The sequence below is a fragment of the Lissotriton vulgaris genome, chromosome 9 (assembly GCF_964263255.1).
Source record: "Lissotriton vulgaris chromosome 9, aLisVul1.2, whole genome shotgun sequence".
Classification (NCBI taxonomy): domain Eukaryota; kingdom Metazoa; phylum Chordata; class Amphibia; order Caudata; family Salamandridae; genus Lissotriton; species Lissotriton vulgaris.
Genome location: NC_141697.1, coordinates 719,977,418 through 719,984,371, shown reverse-complemented (window position 1 = coordinate 719,984,371; position 6,954 = coordinate 719,977,418).

Below are 6,954 nucleotides of genomic sequence, written 5' to 3'. Positions count from 1 at the left end.
CCCAAATACTTATCAAAACACCAAGAAAGCTCCGGGTAAGAGCACAAAATCATTCTCAAAAAATATTTTTAGTAAAAAAAGTATTTTTCGCCAAAATGTTTCAGTTCAGAAAAAGAAGAGTAATTTAAATGGAAAGGAAAGACCCATCAAAAATGTTACTGGTAGAGGAAGAGATAACTCTGTGCATGATAGTAGAAGGAAACAACAGTTTAGGGACATTCGAAAACGAATGTTCCGTAACAGGATAATAGTTAATTTATTAAGAAATATTAAAAAAGGCCAACAGAAAGTGGCATTTTATAAGAAGAAGAAAAATGTAGAGAAAATTATTGATCATGCTTTTGAAATTAAGCGAAAGTTGTTTATTTTGGTAATCAATAGAATTAGGAAACTAAGCAAGGTAATTTCTGATTTCAAAACAAACAGTAGATGGAAGAGAGTAGTAAATCGTAGTAACTTTTGTGAAGTTTTTTCCGGAGAATGGATGCATAGTTCAAGTTCTGAGGCATTTTTTAATGAGGAGAGTTATTTTCAGGATAATGATTTGATGTTTGCAGTTGACACCAGTGGTCGAGCTTATGAAGTGAAGGATGGTTGTCCAGTTGAAAAAGAAAAACTTGTGACAACAGAGACAGAAGAGGTGCTAAGTGATGAGGTTTTAGGAAGACGTCCTAAGGGTCCTGTGTACATTTGGAAGTGTAGTTCTATTTGCAGTGTGCGACAGGTTTCCATCAATTTGCTTTGTGATTTTATACGGACATTTAATAAGAAAAGTTTGAAGCAGAAAATGAAGTTGTTGCAAGATTTAGATCCTTGCAGAGTGAGACAAATGACAGGTTTGCGTGGTCATTCACTGGCTTGTCTTTCCAGGAGAGTATGCCAGAGTGTTTTTCATCATTTCAGGATGCTAGCATGGGCATCATAATAAAGTGAGAAAATTAGTGAGAATGTTGTATTATGCTAAGAGTCCAGCAATTATGCTTAAACAATTATGTGCTGCTCTTTTGCATGGTTCTGAAATAGATGTGAAGAATATTTGTGAAGAAATTGAGTTTTGTTACTTTAGTAGTAAAGATGAGAATGTTCAAATTGACCCTGAAGTAGAGGGTAATGTTGAAGATAATGTACAGGTTTCCAGTACAGATAATTTTCAGAAGGAAATTGCCACTTTTCAGATGAAATCAAGTGAGAGGCCTAATTTCACTTGTGTATGTTGTCGACGCACTTATTATAAGAATCAGACTAAGGTAGTGGATTTATATGCAAAAAGTGAAAGGGAAAATAATAGTGAATGGAAGGATTTTGTCACATACTTGATGGTAGAAAATTATTTTGATTTAGGATCGGATCAACGTGTGTGTACTTATTGTTGTAATAAATTAAACCAAAACCAGATGCCTGCTAGGGCAGTTCATAATAATCTGGAATTGGTTGAGATTCCTTCTGAATTGAAGGATTTAAATACTTATGAATGTATTTTGATTCAAAGTATCCATCCCTTTCAGGCTATTGTAAGAATGGAGCCAAAGACAGGGAAGTTGCCTCCAGCAGATTTACAGAGAGGATTAAAGGGAAGAGTTGTTTATTTGCCTCTAGATTTGAACAAAAACATTAACACAATTGGAATAGAAAAAGTGGAAGAGGAACCTCTGGTTATCTTGGTTAATGGGGTTCCGACAAAGAATAAGAAAATATGGCAAGATTTAGTGGATGTTAGGAAGGTCAAAAAGGCAACAGTGTATTTGAAGACAAATAATAAGTACTATAAGAATGTATATGTTGCAGAAGAGGAAGTAAGTGATGAAGAGGATAGCGATTTGTGTACTGGCCAAATTGAGAAAGTAGAGGCCTCTAAAAGTGAAGAAATATATGAACATTATAGTGTTCATCCTTTGCATTCCAAGGAAGTCATGGGGAATGCTATTGAGTTGTTTCAAATGAAACAAGCTAAAGGGAGTCCCATTAGTGTTTGGGAGGAAAGTTTGGAAGCTCGGTGTTTCCCACAGCTATTTCCCACAGGTCGAGGAGGAAGATATGCTGAGCGACCTCATCAAATTCCTGCGTCTGAATACCGGACTTTACGATTGTATGCAGAAGATCCTAGGTTTCGTCAATGCATTCCCTATTTGTTTCATCTCCTGTTTGAAAGCGATCTGTCTGGACTGTCATATGCAGTGAACCACATCTTAAAAAGTGGTATACAGATGCGAAATATCTCGGCAAGGGACTTTATGCATAAAGTCAATGTCCAAGACAGTATTTTGGATTCTCACTTAATTAATCTCATGGCGTGTCAGCGTGGTACTAATGAGTACTGGTACCGTCGTCATGGTGATTTAAAATGTATGCTGAGGAACTTAGGAACTCCGACATGGTTCCTCACTCTCAGCTGTGCCGAGTATGGCTGGGAAGACTTACTTGAATTTCTACGAGAGGCAAATGGAAATATTGAAAACATTGAATTCAAGACACCTGGAGAACTCTGTTCTTTGGATCCTGTGAATGTATGCAGGTACTTCAATCATAGATTTGAAGCTATGATGTCTTTCATCACAAATAAGAAGAATCCACCTCTTGGAGAGGTGTTGGATTTCTTCTGGAGAAAGGAGTACCAAGCAAGAGGTGCTCCTCATATACATATGTTGTTGTGGATCAAGGATGCACCTAAATTTGGAACAGATCCGGATGACTTAGTGATGAATTTCATAGAACAGTATTCTACGTGTGCTGTTCCAAACGCAACGGAGAAGAAAAGCCTAAGAGAACAAGTTCTACGTTTCCAAAGCCATCGTTGTGGAAAGTATTGTCGTCGTAAATTCAGAAACAAGGACAAGTTCTACACCAAATGTCGTTTCAACTTTCCACGACCGGTGATTTCTAAAGGAAAAGTGAACAGTTTGATGTCTTCACTGCGACATGATGTGACGAGGAAATCACCCAAAAATACATACAATTTGAAAAGGAATGAAGAGTCCAAGTACATCAACGACTACAACCCAGTGATTTTGTCCATGTGGAATGCTAACATGGATATACAGTTTGTGGGTGACAACTGTATGGCTGTGGCTCGGTATGTGACATCTTACATCACCAAAAAAGAAAAGACAGAACTGAAGGATATGTGGGAGGACATTTCCCATGAAAAGAGCCTCAGCAAGAAGTTGTACAGTTTCAGTCTGAAGATGTTGTCGCATCGAGAAATCGGAGCTTACGAATGTTCAGATCGATTGTCTTCAGCAAGTCTCTATGCCAAATCCAGGAGTATTGTTTGGGCGAGTCTTGGTCTTGCTGCAACGCGAAATCGGGTTCTAAAACCTGTCCGGGAAATTGAATATTTGGCAGAAAAGGAACCAAACAGTACCGACATTTTGAAGACCAACATGTTGGATACATATTATCCAAATCGAAGCAGTCACCTTGAGAATGTTTGTCTATATGATGTTCTACAAAATTATATATTCAAGAGGAACATCAAAGAAGATATTGAGAAAGGAGTGTATGCTGTAATTGGAAGTGAGGGATGCCTGGTCAAGCAAAGAAAATGCCAATTAGTAAACCATCGAAAATTGAGTGGCGAATCTTCAGAAAAAAAGGAGTTTTTCTATTTAGCACTTTTGCAACTTTTCAAGCCTTGGCGTGCAGAAGAGGAACTGCTTGGAGATTTCCTCTGTTATGAAGACTCTTTCACTGCTGCTAAGGATAGCATAGAATGTCCTGCTTTTCCCAAATATCAAGAAATGCTAACTTTGGAAATTGAGCAGGAAGCAACGATTGCAGCCGAGATTGCCAGAGACAGTTCTCAGGACAGTCAGAGTTCTGTTTCATTGAGTCAAGATCCACTTGGAGGACCTATTATCGAAAATGAAGCTGCCACTGCTATGAATGAAGTGGAAAGAGCCATGGCACATGCTCAGGAGGATTCAGTTAACTTAGAGGACTTGGAAAAACAACTCAACGTTGAGCAGAGGAAAATATATGATGAAGTTACCAAGCAAATTGAGCATGGATTAAGTCATGAGAAGAAAGAGTGCTCATGTACATCGTTGAAGCCTGTCCTACTGTATGTGAGTGGAGAAGCGGGAACTGGAAAAAGTTTCCTCATTAAAGCAATTTCATGCTATCTGCAGGAAAGGACTGAGTCATCGCTGTCTTGTGTTGTCACCGCTCCTACTGGACTTGCAGCACATAACATTAAAGGTATTACTTTGCATCGTCTACTGATGCTGCCGGTGGAGCATGACAACAAATTACAATATCACAAGTTATCTGGGGATGCTTGCTGTGAAGTTTCAAGAGTCTTGAGGAAAATGAAACTACTTATCATTGACGAAGTAAGCATGGTTTCCAATGTCATGCTTGCCTTTGTGCATTTGAGAATGCAAGAAGTACTTAAAACTGAATATGATGTGTTATTTGGTGGCAAACACATCATTGTTTTCGGAGATCTTCTGCAGCTGACACCAGTAAAAGGAGAACCTGTGTTCAAAATACTCACGCATGAAGATGCCAGGAAGTGCCTAGGGAGCATTGGCAACGTCAATATATGGTTAAACTTCAATTATGCTGAACTGCATGAAAATATGCGTCAGGCAAAAGATGAAGATTACAAGAATATTCTACAAGATATTAGAATTGGAAAAGTGACCGAGCATGGAAAAGAAGCTTTGAATGCACGATTACTTTCAAATTTATATCCCGAACAAGAGATTGTGGCTGAGAATATTTTTCAGAAAATAACTGAGAAGAAATCCGGAATATGTTTGATGCCAACTCTTGCAGAATGTGCCATCTTCAACAACAAAATGTTGAATTTAGAAAAGCAAGAGATTGTGAAACTTGAAGCTATTGACAAAATAGAGCACATGGGATCAACAATTATTTTGTCAGAAAATTTGAAATCAAAATTGGATTCATTAGAGAAGACTATATCTAAAACAGCGGGTTTTGAAAAGACTTTGAATGTGTGTTTAAATTGCCGAATCATTTTGAGAAGAAATTTACATGTTGAAAGAGGTCTGGTAAATGGATCAATGGGTAATGTTGTTGATTTTGAGAAGTACAGAAATAGAGATGGAATAGAATTTTTAAAAATTAAATTTGATGGCATTGAGGAAGTACAGCTAATTGGTCGTTGTTCTGCTAGGTTTTTGCTTGTTAAAGACTTATATGTTCGCCGTAAACAGTTTCCTGTTTGCTTGGCATATGCGGTAACAATTCATAAATCGCAAGGTTTAAGTGTAGACAGTGCATTGGTGAATATTGGCAGTTCTGTGCTCAAGGAGGGTATGGCATATGTGGCATTGTCACGAGTTAGAACTTTATCAGGATTGTACTTGATTGACTGTGATGTCACAAACATTTGTGCGGATCTAGATTGTGTTAAGGAATACAATAGGTTAAGAAGAGAGTATGCGCCACATTTGCCTCAATATCCTTTGTTTGAGAAACGTGTGGTAGGCCGCAAACGTAGAAATATCAGTAATAGTAGGGAGGTTGTTGCAAAAAGACTAAAAGTCAATGAACCGAAAATTGTTAGCAGAAAGAAAGTGGATTCTGTTGAAGATGTTGTCGGTTTTCAATTTGAAAACAGTTCTGGTGTCAACTGCTATGCAAATGTAGTGGTTAATGTTCTCTTTTCACTAGAGAGTTTAAAAGAACAGATTCTGTTGAATTCAGAACAAATTTTATGCTGTTTATTGAATTCTGTTTTCGAGAAATGTAGCACTGATCGAACAAAAGTAGAAAGTGTGTCTGAAGTTCGTTATCTGTTAGATGAATGTTCAGGGCAAACAGACTTCTCGGAAAATAATCAGCAAGATTGTCAGGAGTTTTTAATGTATATGCTTGATGTATTGCAAGATGAGGGTGTAGATGTAGATCACCTGTTTGGGCTTTCTTATCAATGGCAGCATGACTGCGAGAATTGTAGGGTATCAAGTACTACTAGTGTAGACTCAGAAAGATTTATATATTTAACTTTGCCAGACAGTAAATCAGTCTCCTTTAATAAGCTAGTAAATGCAGCGGATCACAACATGGAGTGTAGCCAATGTAAATCTGAAATGATGTCAACATTATTTATACGTAGATATGGACAGTATGTCATTTTAATGATTCAAGGATGTAGGCCTGATGGATCAAAATTGTCAACTTTAATAAAAAATGTTGTGGCTTCTCAGCTTTCAATATCAGGAAGGACTTTTGTAACTGTAGCAATTATCTATCACGATGGTCCTTCAACAACATCAGGACATTATACAGCTTATTTAAAGTCTCGAAACGGCTGGTCATTTTGCAATGATTCCGTTGTAACTTTCAAAAAAAAATTGCCGTTTGACCTTAAAAATTCTTACCTGGTGTTTTTAAAACCAAAATTTTAATGAAAGAATCTCGGGATTTCCTGTGAAGAATTGCAAAAGGTTCATGAAGTAGAGGGAATGTAAGTCTGCAATGCTGTCTAGATTATTGGTCCAAAACTTTAAATTATAATGTCAATTTAAAAATCCAACTATATAAACCTGATGCAAGTAAGTCTGCTTCATAGTAAGCAGTATCAGTGTCATAGGAAAAGGAGAACATGAGTGACAAAGAAGGGTAAGATATTAGTAGTCCAGGATTGTGAAAATAATCTTAAATGTATTCTTTTTGAAAGTTGCGAAAATAGAAAATGTCGGGATTTGATTGGAAGAATTGCAAGAGTTGCGAATCGCGGCAACATGATTTGGCCTAGTGGAAACATGTGATAGAATGAGAGAAGTCTTTTCTTCTATGTAACATATTTTTCGTATCGATGGAGGTTTTCTTTCAGAAAGTGGCGGGCTGAAAATATTTATAGCACAACAGAGTGAATGCTGTTCATAGGAGATCCTTCGACGTCATTGAAAGTAAGTTAATTTTAAGGAGTTTTGAAATCAGATTTCTTAGGTTGTATGGGTTTTTTAAACACAGTCATTT